The following is a 20,630-nucleotide window of genomic DNA, read 5'->3' as shown; positions in this document are numbered from 1 at the left end:
TCATGTATCCTTGTTGCTAGACCCTATAACGAGCTCAGCAATTTCACAGAAGCGCAGGGCCTCATGATGCAATGGAAGCGCGTCTGACTTCAGATCAGAAGGTTGTGTGTTCATATCACGTCGGGGTCAATCTCTTCTTTGAGCTCAAGTTTTTAATAAAATTCAGGAATCCTTGTTGCTAGACCCTATAACGAGCTCAGCAATTTGACAGAAGTGCAGGGCCTCGTGGCGCAACGGTAGCGCGTCTGACTCCAGATTAGAAGGGTGCGTGTCCAAATCACGTCGGGGACTATCTCTTCTTTGAGCTCAAGTCTTTAATAAAATTCAGGATTCCTTTTTGCCAGACCTTGTGGCGAGCTCAGCAATTTGACAGAAGTGCGGGGCCTCTTGTCGCAACGGTAGCGCATCTGACTCCAGATCAGAAGGTTGCGTGTTCAAATCACGTCGGGGTCAAGCTATCTCTTCTTTGAGCTCAAGTCTCAAAAAAAATTCATGCATCCTTGTTGCTAGACCCTATAACGAGCTCAGCAATTTCACAGAAGCGCAGGGCCTCATGATGCAATGGAAGCGCGTCTGACTTCAGATCAGAAGGTTGTGTGTTCATATCACATCGGGGTCAATCTCTTCTTTGAGCTCATGTTTTTAATAAAATTCAGGAATCCTTGTTGCTAGACCCTATAACGAGCTCAGCAATTTGACAGAAGTGCAGGGCCTCGTGGCGCAACGGTAGCGCATCTGACTCCAGATCAGAAGGTTGCGTGTTCAAATCACGTCGGGGTCAATCTCTTCTTTGAGCTCAAGTCTTTAATAAAATTCAGGTATCCTTTTTGCTAGACCCTGTGGCGAGCTCAGCAATTTGACAGAAGTGCAGGGCCTCGTGGCGCAACGGTAGCGCGTCTGACTCCAGATCAGAAGGTTGCGTGTTCAAATCACGTCGGGGTCAAGCTATCTCTTCTTTGAGCTCAAGTCTCTAATAAAATTCATGTATCCTTGTTGCTAGACCCTATAACGAGCTCAGCAATTTCACAGAAGCACAGGGCCTCATGATGCAATGGAAGCGCGTCTGACTTCAGATCAGAAGGTTGTGTGTTCATATCACGTCGGGGTCAATCTCTTCTTTGAGCTCAAGTTTTTAATAAAATTCAGGAATCCTTGTTGCTAGACCCTATAACGAGCTCAGCAATTTGACAGAAGTGCAGGGCCTCGTGGCGCAACGGTAGCGCGTCTGACTCCAGATTAGAAGGGTGCGTGTCCAAATCACGTCGGGGACTATCTCTTCTTTGAGCTCAAGTCTTTAATAAAATTCAGGAATCCTTGTTGCTAGACCCTATAACGAGCTCAGCAATTTGACAGAAGTGCAGGGCCTCGTGGCGCAATGGTAGCGCGTCTGACTCCAGATTAGAAGGGTGCGTGTCCAAATCACGTCGGGGACTATCTCTTCTTTGAGCTCAAGTCTTTAATAAAATTCAGGAATCCTTTTTGCCAGACCTTGTGGCGAGCTCAGCAATTTGACAGAAGTGCGGGGCCTCTTGTCGCAACGGTAGCGCGTCTGACTCCAGATCAGAAGGTTGCGTGTTCAAATCACGTCGGGGTCAAGCTATCTCTTCTTTGAGCTCAAGTCTCAAAAAAAATTCATGCATCCTTGTTGCTAGACCCTATAACGAGCTCAGCAATTTCACAGAAGCGCAGGGCCTCATGATGCAATGGAAGCGCGTCTGACTTCAGATCAGAAGGTTGTGTGTTCATATCACGTCGGGGTCAATCTCTTCTTTGAGCTCAAGTTTTTAATAAAATTCAGGAATCCTTGTTGCTAGACCCTATAACGAGCTCAGCAATTTCACAGAAGTGCAGGGCCTCATGATGCAATGGAAGCGCGTCTGACTCCAGATCAGAAGGTTGCGTGTTCAAATCACGTCGGGGTCAATCTCTTCTTTGAGCTCAAGTCTTTAATAAAATTCAGGTATCCTTTTTGCTAGACCCTGTGGCGAGCTCAGCAATTTGACAGAAGTGCAGGGCCTCGTGGCGCAACGGTAGCGCGTCTGACTCCAGATCAGAAGGTTGCGTGTTCAAATCACGTCGGGGTCAAGCTATCTCTTCTTTGAGCTCAAGTCTCTAATAAAATTCAGGAATCCTTGTTGCTAGACCCTATAACGAGCTCAGCAATTTCACAGAAGCGCAGGGCCTCATGATGCAATGGAAGCGCGTCTGACTCCAGATCAGAAGGTTGCGTGTTCAAATCACGTCGGGGTCAATCTCTTCTTTGAGGTCAAGTTTTTAATAAAATTCAGGAATCCTTTTTGCCAGACTCTGTGGCGAGCTCAGCAATTTGACAGAAGTGCAGGGCCTCGTGGCGCAACGGTAGCGCATCTGACTCCAGATCAGAAGGTTGCGTGTTCAAATCACGTCGGGGTCAATCTCTTCTTTGAGCTCAAGTCTTTAATAAAATTCAGGTATCCTTTTTGCTAGACCCTGTGGCGAGCTCAGCAATTTGACAGAAGTGCAGGGCCTCGTGGCGCAACGGTAGCGCGTCTGACTCCAGATCAGAAGGTTGCGTGTTCAAATCACGTCGGGGTCAAGCTATCTCTTCTTTGAGCTCAAGTCTCTAATAAAATTCATGTATCCTTGTTGCTAGACCCTATAACGAGCTCAGCAATTTCACAGAAGCGCAGGGCCTCATGATGCAATGGAAGCGCGTCTGACTTCAGATCAGAAGGTTGTGTGTTCATATCACGTCGGGGTCAATCTCTTCTTTGAGCTCAAGTTTTTAATAAAATTCAGGAATCCTTGTTGCTAGACCCTATAACGAGCTCAGCAATTTGACAGAAGTGCAGGGCCTCGTGGCGCAACGGTAGCGCGTCTGACTCCAGATTAGAAGGGTGCGTGTCCAAATCACGTCGGGGACTATCTCTTCTTTGAGCTCAAGTCTTTAATAAAATTCAGGAATCCTTGTTGCTAGACCCTATAACGAGCTCAGCAATTTGACGGAAGTGCAGGGCCTCGTGGCGCAATGGTAGCGCGTCTGACTCCAGATTAGAAGGGTGCGTGTCCAAATCACGTCGGGGACTATCTCTTCTTTGAGCTCAAGTCTTTAATAAAATTCAGGAATCCTTTTTGCCAGACCTTGTGGCGAGCTCAGCAATTTGACAGAAGTGCGGGGCCTCTTGTCGCAACGGTAGCGCGTCTGACTCCAGATCAGAAGGTTGCGTGTTCAAATCACGTCGGGGTCAAGCTATCTCTTCTTTGAGCTCAAGTCTCAAAAAAAATTCATGCATCCTTGTTGCTAGACCCTATAACGAGCTCAGCAATTTCACAGAAGCGCAGGGCCTCATGATGCAATGGAAGCGCGTCTGACTTCAGATCAGAAGGTTGTGTGTTCATATCACATCGGGGTCAATCTCTTCTTTGAGCTCAAGTTTTTAATAAAATTCAGGAATCCTTGTTGCTAGACCCTATAACGAGCTCAGCAATTTCACAGAAGTGCAGGGCCTCATGATGCAATGGAAGCGCGTCTGACTCCAGATCAGAAGGTTGCGTGTTCAAATCACGTCGGGGTCAATCTCTTCTTTGAGCTCAAGTCTTTAATAAAATTCAGGTATCCTTTTTGCTAGACCCTGTGGCGAGCTCAGCAATTTGACAGAAGTGCAGGGCCTCGTGGCGCAACGGTAGCGCGTCTGACTCCAGATCAGAAGGTTGCTTGTTCAAATCACGTCGGGGTCAAGCTATCTCTTCTTTGAGCTCAAGTCTCTAATAAAATTCAGGAATCCTTGTTGCTAGACCCTATAACGAGCTCAGCAATTTCACAGAAGCGCAGGGCCTCATGATGCAATGGAAGCGCATCTGACTTCAGATCAGAAGGTTGTGTGTTCATATCACGTTGGGGTCAATCTCTTCTTTGAGCTCAAGTTTTTAATAAAATTCAGGAATCCTTTTTGCCAGACCCTGTGGAGAGCTCAGCAATTTGACAGAAGTGCAGGGCCTCGTGGCGCAATGGAAGCGCGTCTGACTTCAGATTAGAAGTTTGCGTGTCCAAATCACGTCGGGGACTATCTCTTCTTTGAGCTCAAGTCTTTAATAAAATTCAGGAATCCTTGTTGCTAGACCCTATAACGAGCTCAGCGATTTCACAGAAGCGGACGGCCTCATGATGCAATGGAAGCGCGTCTGACTTCAGATCAGAAGGTTGTGTGTTCATATCACGTCGGTGTCAATCTCTTCTTTGAGCTCATGTTTTTAATAAAATTCAGGAATCCTTGTTGCTAGACCCTATAACGAGCTCAGCAATTTGACAGAAGTGCAGGGCCTCGTGGCGCAACGGTAGCGCGTCTGACTCCAGATTAGAAGGGTGCGTGTCCAAATCACGTCGGGGACTATCTCTTCTTTGAGCTCAAGTCTTTAATAAAATTCAGGAATCCTTTTTGCCAGACCTTGTGGCGAGCTCAGCAATTTGACAGAAGTGCCGGGCCTCTTGTCGCAACGGTAGCGCGTCTGACTCCAGATCAGAAGGTTGCGTGTTCAAATCACGTCGGGGTCAAGCAATCTCTTCTTTGAGCTCAAGTCTCAAAAAAAATTCATGCATCCTTGTTGCTAGACCCTATAACGAGCTCAGCAATTTCACAGAAGCGCAGGGCCTCATGATGCAATGGAAGCGCGTCTGACTTCAGATCAGAAGGTTGTGTGTTCATATCACGTCGGGGACTATCTCTTCTTTGAGCTCAAGTTTTTAATAAAATTCAGGAATCCTTGTTGCTAGACCCTATAACGAGCTCAGCAATTTGACAGAAGTGCAGGGCCTTGGGCGCAACGGTAGCGCGTCTGACTCCAGATCAGAAGGTTGCGTGTTCAAATCACGTCGGGGTCAATCTCTTCTTTGAGCTCAAGTCTTTAATAAAATTCAGGTATCCTTTTTGCTAGACCCTGTGGCGAGCTCAGCAATTTGACAGAAGTGCAGGGCCTCGTGGCGCAACGGTAGCGTGTCTGACTCCAGATCAGAAGGTTGCGTGTTCAAATCACGTCGGGGTCAAGCTATCTCTTCTTTGAGCTCAAGTCTCTAATAAAATTCAGGAATCCTTGTTGCTAGACCCTATAACGAGCTCAGCAATTTCACAGAAGCGCAGGGCCTCATGATGCAATGGAAGCGCATCTGACTTCAGATCAGAAGGTTGTGTGTTCATATCACGTCGGGGTCAATCTCTTCTTTGAGCTCAAGTTTTTAATAAAATTCAGGAATCCTTTTTGCCAGACCCTGTGGAGAGCTCAGCAATTTGACAGAAGTGCAGGGCCTCGTGGCGCAATGGAAGCGCGTCTGACTTCAGATTAGAAGTTTGCGTGTCCAAATCACGTCGGGGACTATCTCTTCTTTGAGCTCAAGTCTTTAATAAAATTCAGGAATCCTTGTTGCTAGACCCTATAACGAGCTCAGCAATTTCACAGAAGCGGACGGCCTCATGATGCAATGGAAGCGCGTCTGACTTCAGATAAGAAGGTTGTGTGTTCATATCACGTCGGGGTCAATCTCTTCTTTGAGCTCATGTTTTTAATAAAATTCAGGAATCCTTGTTGCTAGACCCTGTGGCGAGCTCAGCAATTTGACGGAAGTGCAGGGCCTCGTGGCGCAACGGTAGCGCGTCTGACTCCAGATCAGAAGGTTGCGTGTTCAAATCACGTCGGGGTCAATCTCTTCTTTGAGCTCAAGTCTTTAATAAAATTCAGGTATCCTTTTTGCTAGACCCTGTGGCGAGCTCAGCAATTTGACAGAAGTGCAGGGCCTCGTGTCGCAACGGTAGCACGTCTGACTCCAGATCAGAAGGTTGCGTGTTCAAATCACGTCGGGGTCAAGCTATCTCTTCTTTGAGCTCAAGTCTCTAATAAAATTCATGTATCCTTGTTGCTAGACCCTATAACGAGCTCAGCAATTTCACAGAAGAGCAGGGCCTCATGATGCAATGGAAGCGCGTCTGACTTCAGATCAGAAGGTTGTGTGTTCATATCACGTCGGGGTCAATCTCTTCTTTCAGCTCAAGTTTTTAATAAAATTCAGGTATCCTTGTTGCTAGACCCTGTGGCGAGCTCAGCAATTTGACAGAAGTGCAGGGCCTCGTGGCGCAACGGTAGCGCGTCTGACTCCAGATCAGAAGGTTGCGTGTTCAAATCACGTCGGGGTCAATCTCTTCTTTAAGTTTAAGTCTTTAATAAAATTCAGGTATCCTTTTTGCTAGACCCTGTGGCGAGCTCAGCAATTTGACAGAAGTGCAGGGCCTCGTGGCACAACGGTAGCGCGTCTGACTCCAGATCAGAAGGTTGCGTGTTCAAATCACGTCGGGGTCAATCTCTTCTTTGAGCTCAAGTCTTTAATAAAATTCAGGTATCCTTTTTGCTAGACCCTGTGGTGAGCTCAGCAATTTGACAGAAGTGCAGGGCCTCGTGGCGCAACGGTAGCGCGTCTGACTCCAGATCAGAAGGTTGCGTGTTCAAATCACGTCGGCGTCAAGTTATCTCTTCTTTGAGCTCAAGTCTCTAATAAAATTCAGGAATCCTTGTTGCTAGACCCTATAACGAGCTCAGCAATTTCACAGAAGCGCAGGGCCTCATGATGCAATGGAAGCGCGTCTGACTTTAGATCAGAAGGTTGTGTGTTCATATCACGTCGGGGTCAATCTCTTCTTTGAGCTCAAGTCTTTAATAAAATTCAGGTATCCTTTTTGCTAGACCCTGTGGCGAGCTCAGCAATTTGACAGAAGTGCAGGGCCTCGTGGCGCAACGGTAGCGCGTCTGACTCCAGATCAGAAGTTTGCGTGTTCAAATCACGTTGGGGTCAAGCTATCTCTTCTTTGAGCTCAAGTCTCTAATAAAATTCATGTATCCTTGTTGCTAGACCCTATAACGAGCTCAGCAATTTGACAGAAGTGCAGGGCCTCGTGGCGCAATGGAAGCGCGTCTGACTTCAGATTAGAAGGTTGCGTGTCCAAATCACGTCGGGGACTATCTCTTCTTTGAGCTCAAGTCTTTAATAAAATTCAGGAATCCTTGTTGCTAGACCCTATAACGAGCTCAGCAATTTCAAAGAAGCGGAGGGCCTCATGATGCAATGGAAGCGCGTCTGACTTCAGATCAGAAGGTTGTGTGTTCATATCACGTCGGGGTCAATCTCTTCTTTGAGCTCAAGTTTTTAATAAAATTCAGGAATCCTTGTTGCCAGACCCTGTGGAGAGCTCAGCAATTTGACAGAAGTGCAGGGCCTCGTGGCGCAAAGGAAGCGCGTCTGACTTCAGATTAGAAGTTTGCGTGTCCAAATCACGTCGGGGACTATCTCTTCTTTGAGCTCAAGTCTTTAATAAAATTCAGGAATCCTTGTTGCTAGACCCTATAACGAGCTCAGCAATTTCACAGAAGCGGACGGCCTCATGATGCAATGGAAGCGCGTCTGACTTCAGATCAGAAGGTTGTGTGTTCATATCACGTCGGGGTCAATCTCTTCTTTGAGCTCATGTTTTTAATAAAATTCAGGAATCCTTGTTGCTAGACCCTATAACGAGCTCAGCAATTTGACAGAAGTGCAGGGCCTCGTGGCGCAACGGTAGCGCATCTGACTCCAGATCAGAAGGTTGCGTGTTCAAATCACGTCGGGGTCAATCTCTTCTTTGAGCTCAAGTCTTTAATAAAATTCAGGAATCCTTTTTGCCAGACCTTGTGGCGAGCTCAGCAATTTGACAGAAGTGCGGGGTCTCTTGTCGCAACGGTAGCGCGTCTGACTCCAGATCAGAAGGTTGCGTGTTCAAATCACGTCGGGGTCAAGCTATCTCTTCTTTGAGCTCAAGTCTCTAAAAAAATTCATGCATCCTTGTTGCTAGACCCTATAACGAGCTCAGCAATTTGACAGAAGTGCAGGGCCTCGTGGCGCAATGGAAGCGCGTCTGACTTCAGATTAGAAGTTTGCGTGTCCAAATCACGTCGGGGACTATCTCTTCTTTGAGCTCAAGTCTTTAATAAAATTCAGGAATCCTTGTTGCTAGACCCTATAACGAGCTCAGCAATTACACAGAAGCGGAGGGCCTCATGATGCAATGGAAGCGCGTCTGACTTCAGATCAGAAGGTTGTGTGTTCATATCACGTCGGGGTCAATCTCTTCTTTGAGCTCATGTTTTTAATAAAATTCAGGAATCCTTGTTGCTAGACCCTATAACGAGCTCAGCAATTTGACAGAAGTGCAGGGCCTCGTGGCGCAACGGTAGCGCGTTTGACTCCAGATCAGAAGGTTGCGTGTTCAAATCACGTCGGGGTCAATCTCTTCTTTGAGCTCAAGTCTTTAATAAAATTCAGGTATCCTTTTTGCTAGACCCTGTGGTGAGCTCAGCAATTTGACAGAAGTGCAGGGCCTCGTGGCGCAACGGTAGCGCGTCTGACTCCAGATCAGAAGGTTGCGTGTTCAAATCACGTCGGCGTCAAGTTATCTCTTCTTTGAGCTCAAGTCTCTAATAAAATTCAGGAATCCTTGTTGCTAGACCCTATAACGAGCTCAGCAATTTCACAGAAGCGCAGGGCCTCATGATGCAATGGAAGCGCGTCTGACTTTAGATCAGAAGGTTGTGTGTTCATATCACGTCGGGGTCAATCTCACGTCGGGGTCAATCTCTTCTTTGAGCTCAAGTCTTTAATAAAATTCAGGTATCCTTTTTGCTAGACCCTGTGGCGAGCTCAGCAATTTGACAGAAGTGCAGGGCCTCGTGGCGCAACGGTAGCGCGTCTGACTCCAGATCAGAAGTTTGCGTGTTCAAATCACGTTGGGGTCAAGCTATCTCTTCTTTGAGCTCAAGTCTCTAATAAAATTCATGTATCCTTGTTGCTAGACCCTATAACGAGCTCAGCAATTTGACAGAAGTGCAGGGCCTCGTGGCGCAATGGAAGCGCGTCTGACTTCAGATTAGAAGGTTGCGTGTCCAAATCACGTCGGGGACTATCTCTTCTTTGAGCTCAAGTCTTTAATAAAATTCAGGAATCCTTGTTGCTAGACCCTATAACGAGCTCAGCAATTTCAAAGAAGCGGAGGGCCTCATGATGCAATGGAAGCGCGTCTGACTTCAGATCAGAAGGTTGTGTGTTCATATCACGTCGGGGTCAATCTCTTCTTTGAGCTCAAGTTTTTAATAAAATTCAGGAATCCTTGTTGCCAGACCCTGTGGAGAGCTCAGCAATTTGACAGAAGTGCAGGGCCTCGTGGCGCAAAGGAAGCGCGTCTGACTTCAGATTAGAAGTTTGCGTGTCCAAATCACGTCGGGGACTATCTCTTCTTTGAGCTCAAGTCTTTAATAAAATTCAGGAATCCTTGTTGCTAGACCCTATAACGAGCTCAGCAATTTCACAGAAGCGGACGGCCTCATGATGCAATGGAAGCGCGTCTGACTTCAGATCAGAAGGTTGTGTGTTCATATCACGTCGGGGTCAATCTCTTCTTTGAGCTCATGTTTTTAATAAAATTCAGGAATCCTTGTTGCTAGACCCTATAACGAGCTCAGCAATTTGACAGAAGTGCAGGGCCTCGTGGCGCAACGGTAGCGCATCTGACTCCAGATCAGAAGGTTGCGTGTTCAAATCACGTCGGGGTCAATCTCTTCTTTGAGCTCAAGTTTTTAATAAAATTCAGGTATCCTTTTTGCTAGACCCTGTGGTGAGCTCAGCAATTTGACAGAAGTGCAGGGCCTCGTGGCGCAACGGTAGCGCGTCTGACTCCAGATCAGAAGGTTGCGTGTTCAAATCACGTCGGGGTCAAGCTATCTCTTCTTTGAGCTCAAGTCTCTAATAAAATTCATGTATCCTTGTTGCTAGACCCTATAACGAGCTCAGCAATTTCACAGAAGCGCAGGGCCTCATGATGCAATGGAAGCGCGTCTGACTTCAGATCAGAAGGTTGTGTGTTCATATCACGTCGGGGTCAATCTCTTCTTTGAGCTCAAGTTTTTAATAAAATTCAGGAATCCTTGTTGCTAGACCCTATAACGAGCTCAGCAATTTGACAGAAGTGCAGGGCCTCGTGGCGCAACGGTAGCGCGTCTGACTCCAGATTAGAAGGGTGCGTGTCCAAATCACGTCGGGGACTATCTCTTCTTTGAGCTCAAGTCTTTAATAAAATTCAGGAATCCTTGTTGCTAGACCCTATAACGAGCTCAGCAATTTGACAGAAGTGCAGGGCCTCGTGGCGCAACGGTAGCGTGTCTGACTCCAGATTAGAAGGGTGCGTGTCCAAATCACGTCGGGAACTATCTCTTCTTTGAGCTCAAGTCTTTAATAAAATTCAGGAATCCTTTTTGCCAGACCTTGTGGCGAGCTCAGCAATTTGACAGAAGTGCGGGGTCTCTTGTCGCAACGGTAGCGCGTCTGACTCCAGATCAGAAGGTTGCGTGTTCAAATCACGTCGGGGTCAAGCTATCTCTTCTTTGAGCTCAAGTCTCTAAAAAAATTCATGCATCCTTGTTGCTAGACCCTATAACGAGCTCAGCAATTTGACAGAAGTGCAGGGCCTCGTGGCGCAATGGAAGCGCGTCTGACTTCAGATTAGAAGTTTGCGTGTCCAAATCACGTCGGGGACTATCTCTTCTTTGAGCTCAAGTCTTTAATAAAATTCAGGAATCCTTGTTGCTAGACCCTATAACGAGCTCAGCAATTACACAGAAGCGGAGGGCCTCATGATGCAATGGAAGCGCGTCTGACTTCAGATCAGAAGGTTGTGTGTTCATATCACGTCGGGGTCAATCTCTTCTTTGAGCTCATGTTTTTAATAAAATTCAGGAATCCTTGTTGCTAGACCCTATAACGAGCTCAGCAATTTGACAGAAGTGCAGGGCCTCGTGGCGCAACGGTAGCGCGTTTGACTCCAGATCAGAAGGTTGCGTGTTCAAATCACGTCGGGGTCAATCTCTTCTTTGAGCTCAAGTCTTTAATAAAATTCAGGTATCCTTTTTGCTAGACCCTGTGGCGAGCTCAGCAATTTGACAGAAGTGCAGGGCCTCGTGGCGCAACGGTAGCGCGTCTGACTCCAGATCAGAAGGTTGCGTGTTCAAATCACGTCGGGGTCAAGCTATCTCTTCTTTGAGCTCAAGTCTCTAATAAAATTCAGGAATCCTTGTTGCTAGACCCTATAACGAGCTCAGCAATTTCACAGAAGCGCAGGGCCTCATGATGCAATGGAAGCGCATCTGACTTCAGATCAGAAGGTTGTGTGTTCATATCACGTCGGGGTCAATCTCTTCTTTGAGCTCAAGTTTTTAATAAAATTCAGGAATCCTTTTTGCCAGACCCTGTGGCGAGCTCAGCAATTTGACAGAAATGCGGGGCCTCTTGTCGCAACGGTAGCGCGTCTGACTCCAGATCAGAAGGTTGCGTGTTCAAATCACGTCGGGGTCAAGCTATCTCTTCTTTGAGCTCAAGTCTCTAATAAAATTCATGTATCCTTGTTGCTAGACCCTATAACGAGCTCAGCAATTTCACAGAAGCGCAGGGCCTCATGATGCAATGGAAGCGCGTCTGACTTCAGATCAGAAGGTTGTGTGTTCATATCACGTCGGGGTCAATCTCTTCTTTGAGCTCAAGTTTTTAATAAAATTCAGGAATCCTTGTTGCTAGACCCTATAACGAGCTCAGCAATTTGACAGAAGTGCAGGGCCTCGTGGCGCAACGGTAGCGCGTCTGACTCCAGATTAGAAGGGTGCGTGTCCAAATCACGTCGGGGACTATCTCTTCTTTGAGCTCAAGTCTTTAATAAAATTCAGGAATCCTTGTTGCTAGACCCTATAACGAGCTCAGAAATTTGACAGAAGTGCAGGGCCTCGTGGCGCAACGGTAGCGCGTCTGACTCCAGATTAGAAGGGTGCGTGTCCAAATCACGTCGGGGACTATCTCTTCTTTGAGCTCAAGTCTTTAATAAAATTCAGGAATCCTTTTTGCCAGACCTTGTGGCGAGCTCAGCAATTTGACAGAAGTGCCGGGCCTCTTGTCGCAACGGTAGCGCGTCTGACTCCAGATCAGAAGGTTGCGTGTTCAAATCACGTCGGGGTCAAGCAATCTCTTCTTTGAGCTCAAGTCTCAAAAAAAATTCATGCATCCTTGTTGCTAGACCCTATAACGAGCTCAGCAATTTCACAGAAGCGCAGGGCCTCATGATGCAATGGAAGCGCGTCTGACTTCAGATCAGAAGGTTGTGTTCATATCACGTCGGGGACTATCTCTTCTTTGAGCTCAAGTTTTTAATAAAATTCAGGAATCCTTGTTGCTAGACCCTATAACGAGCTCAGCAATTTGACAGAAGTGCAGGGCCTCGTGGCGCAACGGTAGCGCGTCTGACTCCAGATCAGAAGGTTGCGTGTTCAAATCACGTCGGGGTCAATCTCTTCTTTGAGCTCAAGTCTTTAATAAAATTCAGGTATCCTTTTTGCTAGACCCTGTGGCGAGCTCAGCAATTTGACAGAAGTGCAGGGCCTCGTGGCGCAACGGTAGCGCGTCTGACTCCAGATCAGAAGGTTGCGTGTTCAAATCACGTCGGGGTCAAGCTATCTCTTCTTTGAGCGCAAGTCTCTAATAAAATTCAGGAATCCTTGTTGCTAGACCCTATAACGAGCTCAGCAATTTCACAGAAGCGCAGGGCCTCATGATGCAATGGAAGCGCATCTGACTTCAGATCAGAAGGTTGTGTGTTCATTTCACGTCGGGGTCAATCTCTTCTTTGAGCTCAAGTTTTTAATAAAATTCAGGAATCCTTTTTGCCAGACCCTGTGGAGAGCTCAGCAATTTGACAGAAGTGCAGGGCCTCGTGGCGCAATGGAAGCGCGTCTGACTTCAGATTAGAAGTTTGCGTGTCCAAATCACGTCGGGGACTATCTCTTCTTTGAGCTCAAGTCTTTAATAAAATTCAGGAATCCTTGTTGCTAGACCCTATAACGAGCTCAGCAATTTCACAGAAGCGGACGGCCTCATGATGCAATGGAAGCGCGTCTGACTTCAGATCAGAAGGTTGTGTGTTCATATCACGTCGGGGTCAATCTCTTCTTTGAGCTCATGTTTTTAATAAAATTCAGGAATCCTTGTTGCTAGACCCTGTGGCGAGCTCAGCAATTTGACGGAAGTGCAGGGCCTCGTGGCGCAACGGTAGCGCGTCTGACTCCAGATCAGAAGGTTGCGTGTTCAAATCACGTCGGGGTCAATCTCTTCTTTGAGCTCAAGTCTTTAATAAAATTCAGGTATCCTTTTTGCTAGACCCTGTGGCGAGCTCAGCAATTTGACAGAAGTGCAGGGCCTCGTGGCGCAACGGTAGCGCGTCTGCATCCAGATCAGAAGGTTGCGTGTTCAAATCACGTCGGGGTCAAGCTATCTCTTCTTTGAGCTCAAGTCTCTAATAAAATTCAGGAATCCTTGTTGCTAGACCCTATAACGAGCTCAGCAATTTCACAGAAGCGCAGGGCCTCATGATGCAATGGAAGGGCGTCTGACTTTAGATCAGAAGGTTGTGTGTTCATATCACGTCGGGGTCAATCTCTTCTTTGAGCTCAAGTTTTTAATAAAATTCAGGAATCCTTTTTGCCAGACCCTGTGGCGAGCTCAGCAATTTGACAGAAGTGCAGGGCCTCGTGTCGCAACGGTAGCACGTCTGACTCCAGATCAGAAGGTTGCGTGTTCAAATCACGTCGGGGTCAAGCTATCTCTTCTTTGAGCTCAAGTCTCTAATAAAATTCATGTATCCTTGTTGCTAGACCCTATAACGAGCTCAGCAATTTCACAGAAGCGCAGGGCCTCATGATGCAATGGAAGCGCGTCTGACTTCAGATCAGAAGGTTGTGTGTTCATATCACGTCGGGGTCAATCTCTTCTTTCAGCTCAAGTTTTTAATAAAATTCAGGTATCCTTGTTGCTAGACCCTGTGGCGAGCTCAGCAATTTGACAGAAGTGCAGGGCCTCGTGGCGCAACGGTAGCGCGTCTGACTCCAGATCAGAAGGTTGCGTGTTGAAATCACGTCGGGGTCAATCTCTTCTTTGAGCTCAAGTCTTTAATAAAATTCAGGTATCCTTTTTGCTAGACCCTGTGGCGAGCTCAGCAATTTGACAGAAGTGCAGGGCCTCGTGGCACAACGGTAGCGCGTCTGACTCCAGATCAGAAGGTTGCGTGTTCAAATCACGTCGGGGTCAATCTCTTCTTTGAGCTCAAGTCTTTAATAAAATTCAGGTATCCTTTTTGCTAGACCCTGTGGTGAGCTCAGCAATTTGACAGAAGTGCAGGGCCTCGTGGCGCAACGGTAGCGCGTCTGACTCCAGATCAGAAGGTTGCGTGTTCAAATCACGTCGGCGTCAAGTTATCTCTTCTTTGAGCTCAAGTCTCTAATAAAATTCAGGAATCCTTGTTGCTAGACCCTATAACGAGCTCAGCAATTTCACAGAAGCGCAGGGCCTCATGATGCAATGGAAGCGCGTCTGACTTTAGATCAGAAGGTTGTGTGTTCATATCACGTCGGGGTCAATCTCTTCTTTGAGCTCAAGTCTTTAATAAAATTCAGGTATCCTTTTTGCTAGACCCTGTGGCGAGCTCAGCAATTTGACAGAAGTGCAGGGCCTCGTGGCGCAACGGTAGCGCGTCTGACTCCAGATCAGAAGTTTGCGTGTTCAAATCACGTTGGGGTCAAGCTATCTCTTCTTTGAGCTCAAGTCTCTAATAAAATTCATGTATCCTTGTTGCTAGACCCTATAACGAGCTCAGCAATTTCACAGAAGCGCAGGGCCTCATGATGCAATGGAAGCGCGTCTGACTTCAGATCAGAAGGTTGTGTGTTCATATCACGTCGGGGTCAATCTCTTCTTTGAGGTCAAGTTTTTAATAAAATTCAGGAATCCTTTTTGCCAGACTCTGTGGCGAGCTCAGCAATTTGACAGAAGTGCAGGGCCTCGTGGCGCAACGGTAGCGCATCTGACTCCAGATCAGAAGGTTGCGTGTTCAAATCACGTTGGGGTCAAGCTATCTCTTCTTTGAGCTCAAGTCTCTAATAAAATTCATGTATCCTTGTTGCTAGACCCTATAACGAGCTCAGCAATTTGACAGAAGTGCAGGGCCTCGTGGCGCAATGGAAGCGCGTCTGACTTCAGATTAGAAGGTTGCGTGTCCAAATCACGTCGGGGACTATCTCTTCTTTGAGCTCAAGTCTTTAATAAAATTCAGGAATCCTTGTTGCTAGACCCTATAACGAGCTCAGCAATTTCAAAGAAGCGGAGGGCCTCATGATGCAATGGAAGCGCGTCTGACTTCAGATCAGAAGGTTGTGTGTTCATATCACGTCGGGGTCAATCTCTTCTTTGAGCTCAAGTTTTTAATAAAATTCAGGAATCCTTGTTGCCAGACCCTTTGGAGAGCTCAGCAATTTGACAGAAGTGCAGGGCCTCGTGGCGCAAAGGAAGCGCGTCTGACTTCAGATTAGAAGTTTGCGTGTCCAAATCACGTCGGGGACTATCTCTTCTTTGAGCTCAAGTCTTTAATAAAATTCAGGAATCCTTGTTGCTAGACCCTATAACGAGCTCAGCAATTTCACAGAAGCGGACGGCCTCATGATGCAATGGAAGCGCGTCTGACTTCAGATCAGAAGGTTGTGTGTTCATATCACGTCGGGGTCAATCTCTTCTTTGAGCTCATGTTTTTAATAAAATTCAGGAATCCTTGTTGCTAGACCCTATAACGAGCTCAGCAATTTGACAGAAGTGCAGGGCCTCGTGGCGCAACGGTAGCGCATCTGACTCCAGATCAGAAGGTTGCGTGTTCAAATCACGTCGGGGTCAATCTCTTCTTTGAGCTCAAGTCTTTAATAAAATTCAGGTATCCTTTTTGCTAGACCCTGTGGCGAGCTCAGCAATTTGACAGAAGTGCAGGGCCTCGTGGCGCAACGGTAGCGCGTCTGACTCCAGATCAGAAGGTTGCGTGTTCAAATCACGTCGGGGTCAAGCTATCTCTTCTTTGAGCTCAAGTCTCTAATAAAATTCATGTATCCTTGTTGCTAGACCCTATAACGAGCTCAGCAATTTCACAGAAGCGCAGGGCCTCATGATGCAATGGAAGCGCGTCTGACTTCAGATCAGAAGGTTGTGTGTTCATATCACGTCGGGGTCAATCTCTTCTTTGAGCTCAAGTTTTTAATAAAATTCAGGAATCCTTGTTGCTAGACCCTATAACGAGCTCAGCAATTTGACAGAAGTGCAGGGCCTCGTGGCGCAACGGTAGCGCGTCTGACTCCAGATTAGAAGGGTGCGTGTCCAAATCACGTCGGGGACTATCTCTTCTTTGAGCTCAAGTCTTTAATAAAATTCAGGAATCCTTGTTGCTAGACCCTATAACGAGCTCAGCAATTTGACAGAAGTGCAGGGCCTCGTGGCGCAACGGTAGCGTGTCTGACTCCAGATTAGAAGGGTGCGTGTCCAAATCACGTCGGGAACTATCTCTTCTTTGAGCTCAAGTCTTTAATAAAATTCAGGAATCCTTTTTGCCAGACCTTGTGGCGAGCTCAGCAATTTGACAGAAGTGCGGGGCCTCTTGTCGCAACGGTAGCGCGTCTGACTCCAGATCAGAAGGTTACGTGTTCAAATCACGTCGGGGTCAAGCTATCTCTTCTTTGAGCTCAAGTCTCTAAAAAAATTCATGCATCCTTGTTGCTAGACCCTATAACGAGCTCAGCAATTTGACAGAAGTGCAGGGCCTCGTGGCGCAATGGAAGCGCGTCTGACTTCAGATTAGAAGTTTGCGTGTCCAAATCACGTCGGGGACTATCTCTTCTTTGAGCTCAAGTCTTTAATAAAATTCAGGAATCCTTGTTGCTAGACCCTATAACGAGCTCAGCAATTTCACAGAAGCGGAGGGCCTCATGATGCAATGGAAGCGCGTCTGACTTCAGATCAGAAGGTTGTGTGTTCATATCACGTCGGGGTCAATCTCTTCTTTGAGCTCATGTTTTTAATAAAATTCAGGAATCCTTGTTGCTAGACCCAATAACGAGCTCAGCAATTTGACAGAAGTGCAGGGCCTCGTGGCGCAACGGTAGCGCGTCTGACTCCAGATCAGAAGGTTGCGTGTTCAAATCACGTCGGGGTCAATCTCTTCTTTGAGCTCAAGTCTTTAATAAAATTCAGGTATCCTTTTTGCTAGACCCTGTGGCGAGCTCAGCAATTTGACAGAAGTGCAGGGCCTCGTGGCGCAACGGTAGCGCGTCTGACTCCAGATCAGAAGGTTGCGTGTTCAAATCACGTCGGGGTCAAGCTATCTCTTCTTTGAGCTCAAGTCTCTAATAAAATTCAGGAATCCTTGTTGCTAGACCCTATAACGAGCTCAGCAATTTCACAGAAGCGCAGGGCCTCATGATGCAATGGAAGCGCATCTGACTTCAGATCAGAAGGTTGTGTGTTCATATCACGTCGGGGTCAATCTCTTCTTTGAGCTCAAGTTTTTAATAAAATTCAGGAATCCTTTTTGCCAGACCCTGTGGCGAGCTCAGCAATTTGACAGAAGTGCGGGGCCTCTTGTCGCAACGGTAGCGCGTCTGACTCCAGATCAGAAGGTTGCGTGTTCAAATCACGTCGGGGTCAAGCTATCTCTTCTTTGAGCTCAAGTCTCTAATAAAATTCATGTATCCTTGTTGCTAGACCCTATAACGAGCTCAGCAATTTCACAGAAGCGCAGGGCCTCATGATGCAATGGAAGCGCGTCTGACTTCAGATCAGAAGGTTGTGTGTTCATATCACGTCGGGGTCAATCTCTTCTTTGAGCTCAAGTTTTTAATAAAATTCAGGAATCCTTGTTGCTAGACCCTATAACGAGCTCAGCAATTTGACAGAAGTGCAGGGCCTCGTGGCGCAACGGTAGCGCGTCTGACTCCAGATTAGAAGGGTGCGTGTCCAAATCACGTCGGGGACTATCTCTTCTTTGAGCTCAAGTCTTTAATAAAATTCAGGAATCCTTGTTGCTAGACCCTATAACGAGCTCAGCAATTTGACAGAAGTGCAGGGCCTCGTGGCGCAACGGTAGCGCGTCTGACTCCAGATTAGAAGGGTGCGTGTCCAAATCACGTCGGGGACTATCTCTTCTTTGAGCTCAAGTCTCTAATAAAATTCAGGAATCCTTTTTGCCAGACCTTGTGGCGAGCTCAGCAATTTGACAGAAGTGCGGGGCCTCTTGTCGCAACGGTAGCGCGTCTGACTCCAGATCAGAAGGTTGCGTGTTCAAATCACGTCGGGGTCAAGCTATCTCTTCTTTGAGCTCAAGTCTCAAAAAAAATTCATGCATCCTTGTTGCTAGACCCTATAACGAGCTCAGCAATTTCACAGAAGCGCAGGGCCTCATGATGCAATGGAAGCGCGTCTGACTTCAGATCAGAAGGTTGTGTGTTCATATCACGTCGGGGTCAATCTCTTCTTTGAGCTCAAGTTTTTAATAAAATTCAGGAATCCTTGTTGCTAGACCCTATAACGAGCTCAGCAATTTCACAGAAGTGCAGGGCCTCATGATGCAATGGAAGCGCGTCTGACTCCAGATCAGAAGGTTGCGTGTTCAAATCACGTCGGGGTCAATCTCTTCTTTGAGCTCAAGTCTTTAATAAAATTCAGGTATCCTTTTTGCTAGACCCTGTGGCGAGCTCAGCAATTTGACAGAAGTGCAGGGCCTCGTGGCGCAACGGTAGCGCGTCTGACTCCAGATCAGAAGGTTGCGTGTTCAAATCACGTCGGGGTCAAGCTATCTCTTCTTTGAGCTCAAGTCTCTAATAAAATTCAGGAATCCTTGTTGCTAGACCCTATAACGAGCTCAGCAATTTCACAGAAGCGCAGGGCCTCATGATGCAATGGAAGCGCATCTGACTTCAGATCAGAAGGTTGTGTGTTCATATCACGTCGGGGTCAATCTCTTCTTTGAGCTCAAGTTTTTAATAAAATTCAGGAATCCTTTTTGCCAGACCCTGTGGAGAGCTCAGCAATTTGACAGAAGTGCAGGGCCTCGTGGCGCAATGGAAGCGCGTCTGACTTCAGATTAGAAGTTTGCGTGTCCAAATCACGTCGGGGACTATCTCTTCTTTGAGCTCAAGTCTTTAATAAAATTCAGGAATCCTTGTTGCTAGACCCTATAACGAGCTCAGCAATTTCACAGAAGCGGACGGCCTCATGATGCAATGGAAGCGCGTCTGACTTCAGATCAGAAGGTTGCGTGTTCAAATCACGTCGGGGTCAATCTCTTCTTTGAGCTCAAGTCTCTAATAAAATTCATGTATCCTTGTTGCTAGACCCTATAACGAGCTCAGCAATTTGACAGAAGTGCAGGGCCTCGTGGCGCAATGGTAGCGCATCTGACTCCAGATCAGAAGGTTGCGTGTTCAAATCACGTCGGGGTCAATCTCTTCTTTGAGCTCAAGTCTTTAATAAAATTCAGGTATCCTTTTTGCTAGACCCTGTGGCGAGCTCAGCAATGTGACAGAAGTGCAGGGCCTCGTGGCGCAACGGTAGCGCGTCTGACTCCAGATCAGAAGGTTGCGTGTTCAAATCACGTCGGGGTCAAGCTATCTCTTCTTTGAGCTCAAGTCTCTAATAAAATTCATGTATCCTTGTTGCTAGACCCTATAACGAGCTCAGCAATTTCACAGAAGCGCAGGGCCTCATGATGCAATGGAAGCGCGTCTGACTTCAGATCAGAAGGTTGTGTGTTCATATCACGTCGGGGTCAATCTCTTCTTTGAGCTCAAGTTTTTAATAAAATTCAGGAATCCTTGTTGCTAGACCCTATAACGAGCTCAGCAATTTGACAGAAGTGCAGGGCCTCGTGGCGCAACGGTAGCGCGTCTGACTCCAGATTAGAAGGGTGCGTGTCCAAATCACGTCGGGGACTATCTCTTCTTTGAGCTCAAGTCTTTAATAAAATTCAGGTATCCTTTTTGCTAGACCCTGTGGCGAGCTCAGCAATTTGACAGAAGTGCAGGGCCTCGTGGCGCAACGGTAGCGCGTCTGACTCCAGATCAGAAGGTTGCGTGTTCAAATCACGTCAGGGTCAAGCTATCTCTTCTTTGAGCTCAAGTCTCTAATAAAATTCAGGAATCCTTGTTGCTAGACCCTATAACGAGCTCAGCAATTTCACAGAAGCGCAGGGCCTCATGATGCAATGGAAGCGCATCTGACTTCAGATCAGAAGGTTGTGTGTTCATATCACGTCGGGGTCAATCTCTTCTTTGAGCTCAAGTTTTTAATAAAATTCAGGAATCCTTTTTGCCAGACCCTGTGGCGAGCTCAGCAATTTGACAGAAGTGCGGGGCCTCTTGTCGCAACGGTAGCGCGTCTGACTCCAGATCAGAAGGTTGCGTGTTCAAATCACGGCCGGGGTCAAGCTATCTCTTCTTTGAGCTCAAGTCTCTAATAAAATTCATGTATCCTTGTTGCTAGACCCTATAACGAGCTCAGCAATTTCACAGAAGCGCAGGGCCTCATGATGCAATGGAAGCGCGTCTGACTTCAGATCAGAAGGTTGTGTGTTCATATCACGTCGGGGTCAATCTCTTCTTTGAGCTCAAGTTTTTAATAAAATTCAGGAATCCTTGTTGCTAGACCCTATAACGAGCTCAGCAATTTGACAGAAGTGCAGGGCCTC

The 20,630-nt window shown here is 47.1% G+C and overlaps 36 non-coding genes across 36 annotated transcripts; all 36 read left to right on the top strand.

The window, feature by feature from the left end:
• The first annotated feature begins 709 nt into the window (after nucleotides 1-709).
• On the top strand, nucleotides 710-781 carry trnaw-cca (transfer RNA tryptophan (anticodon CCA)). Its single transcript has one exon. It is a non-coding gene; the product is annotated as a tRNA-Trp (tRNA).
• A 90-nt stretch (nucleotides 782-871) lies between these two features.
• On the top strand, nucleotides 872-943 carry trnaw-cca (transfer RNA tryptophan (anticodon CCA)). The gene has a single exon. It is a non-coding gene; the product is annotated as a tRNA-Trp (tRNA).
• A 1,070-nt stretch (nucleotides 944-2,013) lies between these two features.
• trnaw-cca (transfer RNA tryptophan (anticodon CCA)) lies at nucleotides 2,014-2,085 on the top strand. The gene has a single exon. It is a non-coding gene; the product is annotated as a tRNA-Trp (tRNA).
• Nucleotides 2,086-2,341: 256 nt separating this feature from the next.
• On the top strand, nucleotides 2,342-2,413 carry trnaw-cca (transfer RNA tryptophan (anticodon CCA)). The gene has a single exon. It is a non-coding gene; the product is annotated as a tRNA-Trp (tRNA).
• A 90-nt stretch (nucleotides 2,414-2,503) lies between these two features.
• Nucleotides 2,504-2,575, top strand: trnaw-cca (transfer RNA tryptophan (anticodon CCA)). Its single transcript has one exon. It is a non-coding gene; the product is annotated as a tRNA-Trp (tRNA).
• A 1,070-nt stretch (nucleotides 2,576-3,645) lies between these two features.
• On the top strand, nucleotides 3,646-3,717 carry trnaw-cca (transfer RNA tryptophan (anticodon CCA)). Its single transcript has one exon. It is a non-coding gene; the product is annotated as a tRNA-Trp (tRNA).
• Nucleotides 3,718-4,948: 1,231 nt separating this feature from the next.
• Nucleotides 4,949-5,020, top strand: trnaw-cca (transfer RNA tryptophan (anticodon CCA)). The gene has a single exon. It is a non-coding gene; the product is annotated as a tRNA-Trp (tRNA).
• A 580-nt stretch (nucleotides 5,021-5,600) lies between these two features.
• Nucleotides 5,601-5,672, top strand: trnaw-cca (transfer RNA tryptophan (anticodon CCA)). The gene has a single exon. It is a non-coding gene; the product is annotated as a tRNA-Trp (tRNA).
• A 418-nt stretch (nucleotides 5,673-6,090) lies between these two features.
• On the top strand, nucleotides 6,091-6,162 carry trnaw-cca (transfer RNA tryptophan (anticodon CCA)). Its single transcript has one exon. It is a non-coding gene; the product is annotated as a tRNA-Trp (tRNA).
• Nucleotides 6,163-6,252: 90 nt separating this feature from the next.
• trnaw-cca (transfer RNA tryptophan (anticodon CCA)) lies at nucleotides 6,253-6,324 on the top strand. Its single transcript has one exon. It is a non-coding gene; the product is annotated as a tRNA-Trp (tRNA).
• A 90-nt stretch (nucleotides 6,325-6,414) lies between these two features.
• On the top strand, nucleotides 6,415-6,486 carry trnaw-cca (transfer RNA tryptophan (anticodon CCA)). The gene has a single exon. It is a non-coding gene; the product is annotated as a tRNA-Trp (tRNA).
• A 256-nt stretch (nucleotides 6,487-6,742) lies between these two features.
• On the top strand, nucleotides 6,743-6,814 carry trnaw-cca (transfer RNA tryptophan (anticodon CCA)). The gene has a single exon. It is a non-coding gene; the product is annotated as a tRNA-Trp (tRNA).
• Nucleotides 6,815-7,556: 742 nt separating this feature from the next.
• On the top strand, nucleotides 7,557-7,628 carry trnaw-cca (transfer RNA tryptophan (anticodon CCA)). Its single transcript has one exon. It is a non-coding gene; the product is annotated as a tRNA-Trp (tRNA).
• Nucleotides 7,629-8,208: 580 nt separating this feature from the next.
• trnaw-cca (transfer RNA tryptophan (anticodon CCA)) lies at nucleotides 8,209-8,280 on the top strand. Its single transcript has one exon. It is a non-coding gene; the product is annotated as a tRNA-Trp (tRNA).
• A 90-nt stretch (nucleotides 8,281-8,370) lies between these two features.
• On the top strand, nucleotides 8,371-8,442 carry trnaw-cca (transfer RNA tryptophan (anticodon CCA)). Its single transcript has one exon. It is a non-coding gene; the product is annotated as a tRNA-Trp (tRNA).
• A 273-nt stretch (nucleotides 8,443-8,715) lies between these two features.
• Nucleotides 8,716-8,787, top strand: trnaw-cca (transfer RNA tryptophan (anticodon CCA)). Its single transcript has one exon. It is a non-coding gene; the product is annotated as a tRNA-Trp (tRNA).
• A 742-nt stretch (nucleotides 8,788-9,529) lies between these two features.
• On the top strand, nucleotides 9,530-9,601 carry trnaw-cca (transfer RNA tryptophan (anticodon CCA)). The gene has a single exon. It is a non-coding gene; the product is annotated as a tRNA-Trp (tRNA).
• Nucleotides 9,602-9,691: 90 nt separating this feature from the next.
• Nucleotides 9,692-9,763, top strand: trnaw-cca (transfer RNA tryptophan (anticodon CCA)). Its single transcript has one exon. It is a non-coding gene; the product is annotated as a tRNA-Trp (tRNA).
• A 1,070-nt stretch (nucleotides 9,764-10,833) lies between these two features.
• Nucleotides 10,834-10,905, top strand: trnaw-cca (transfer RNA tryptophan (anticodon CCA)). Its single transcript has one exon. It is a non-coding gene; the product is annotated as a tRNA-Trp (tRNA).
• A 90-nt stretch (nucleotides 10,906-10,995) lies between these two features.
• trnaw-cca (transfer RNA tryptophan (anticodon CCA)) lies at nucleotides 10,996-11,067 on the top strand. Its single transcript has one exon. It is a non-coding gene; the product is annotated as a tRNA-Trp (tRNA).
• Nucleotides 11,068-12,301: 1,234 nt separating this feature from the next.
• On the top strand, nucleotides 12,302-12,373 carry trnaw-cca (transfer RNA tryptophan (anticodon CCA)). The gene has a single exon. It is a non-coding gene; the product is annotated as a tRNA-Trp (tRNA).
• A 90-nt stretch (nucleotides 12,374-12,463) lies between these two features.
• Nucleotides 12,464-12,535, top strand: trnaw-cca (transfer RNA tryptophan (anticodon CCA)). The gene has a single exon. It is a non-coding gene; the product is annotated as a tRNA-Trp (tRNA).
• A 580-nt stretch (nucleotides 12,536-13,115) lies between these two features.
• trnaw-cca (transfer RNA tryptophan (anticodon CCA)) lies at nucleotides 13,116-13,187 on the top strand. The gene has a single exon. It is a non-coding gene; the product is annotated as a tRNA-Trp (tRNA).
• A 746-nt stretch (nucleotides 13,188-13,933) lies between these two features.
• trnaw-cca (transfer RNA tryptophan (anticodon CCA)) lies at nucleotides 13,934-14,005 on the top strand. The gene has a single exon. It is a non-coding gene; the product is annotated as a tRNA-Trp (tRNA).
• A 90-nt stretch (nucleotides 14,006-14,095) lies between these two features.
• trnaw-cca (transfer RNA tryptophan (anticodon CCA)) lies at nucleotides 14,096-14,167 on the top strand. The gene has a single exon. It is a non-coding gene; the product is annotated as a tRNA-Trp (tRNA).
• A 90-nt stretch (nucleotides 14,168-14,257) lies between these two features.
• On the top strand, nucleotides 14,258-14,329 carry trnaw-cca (transfer RNA tryptophan (anticodon CCA)). The gene has a single exon. It is a non-coding gene; the product is annotated as a tRNA-Trp (tRNA).
• Nucleotides 14,330-14,585: 256 nt separating this feature from the next.
• trnaw-cca (transfer RNA tryptophan (anticodon CCA)) lies at nucleotides 14,586-14,657 on the top strand. Its single transcript has one exon. It is a non-coding gene; the product is annotated as a tRNA-Trp (tRNA).
• A 256-nt stretch (nucleotides 14,658-14,913) lies between these two features.
• trnaw-cca (transfer RNA tryptophan (anticodon CCA)) lies at nucleotides 14,914-14,985 on the top strand. Its single transcript has one exon. It is a non-coding gene; the product is annotated as a tRNA-Trp (tRNA).
• Nucleotides 14,986-15,727: 742 nt separating this feature from the next.
• trnaw-cca (transfer RNA tryptophan (anticodon CCA)) lies at nucleotides 15,728-15,799 on the top strand. The gene has a single exon. It is a non-coding gene; the product is annotated as a tRNA-Trp (tRNA).
• Nucleotides 15,800-15,889: 90 nt separating this feature from the next.
• trnaw-cca (transfer RNA tryptophan (anticodon CCA)) lies at nucleotides 15,890-15,961 on the top strand. The gene has a single exon. It is a non-coding gene; the product is annotated as a tRNA-Trp (tRNA).
• A 1,070-nt stretch (nucleotides 15,962-17,031) lies between these two features.
• Nucleotides 17,032-17,103, top strand: trnaw-cca (transfer RNA tryptophan (anticodon CCA)). The gene has a single exon. It is a non-coding gene; the product is annotated as a tRNA-Trp (tRNA).
• A 90-nt stretch (nucleotides 17,104-17,193) lies between these two features.
• Nucleotides 17,194-17,265, top strand: trnaw-cca (transfer RNA tryptophan (anticodon CCA)). Its single transcript has one exon. It is a non-coding gene; the product is annotated as a tRNA-Trp (tRNA).
• Nucleotides 17,266-18,663: 1,398 nt separating this feature from the next.
• On the top strand, nucleotides 18,664-18,735 carry trnaw-cca (transfer RNA tryptophan (anticodon CCA)). Its single transcript has one exon. It is a non-coding gene; the product is annotated as a tRNA-Trp (tRNA).
• A 580-nt stretch (nucleotides 18,736-19,315) lies between these two features.
• Nucleotides 19,316-19,387, top strand: trnaw-cca (transfer RNA tryptophan (anticodon CCA)). The gene has a single exon. It is a non-coding gene; the product is annotated as a tRNA-Trp (tRNA).
• A 90-nt stretch (nucleotides 19,388-19,477) lies between these two features.
• Nucleotides 19,478-19,549, top strand: trnaw-cca (transfer RNA tryptophan (anticodon CCA)). The gene has a single exon. It is a non-coding gene; the product is annotated as a tRNA-Trp (tRNA).
• A 418-nt stretch (nucleotides 19,550-19,967) lies between these two features.
• Nucleotides 19,968-20,039, top strand: trnaw-cca (transfer RNA tryptophan (anticodon CCA)). Its single transcript has one exon. It is a non-coding gene; the product is annotated as a tRNA-Trp (tRNA).
• The last annotated feature ends 591 nt before the right edge of the window (nucleotides 20,040-20,630 follow it).

This window comes from Rhinichthys klamathensis, unplaced genomic scaffold (genome assembly GCF_029890125.1).
Source record: "Rhinichthys klamathensis goyatoka isolate OS25496 unplaced genomic scaffold, OSU_Roscu_1.1 h1tg000332l_1, whole genome shotgun sequence".
NCBI lineage: Eukaryota > Metazoa > Chordata > Actinopteri > Cypriniformes > Leuciscidae > Rhinichthys > Rhinichthys klamathensis.
The sequence above is the reverse complement of the archived record's forward strand: the minus strand, read 5'-3'. Positions and strand labels throughout refer to the sequence as shown.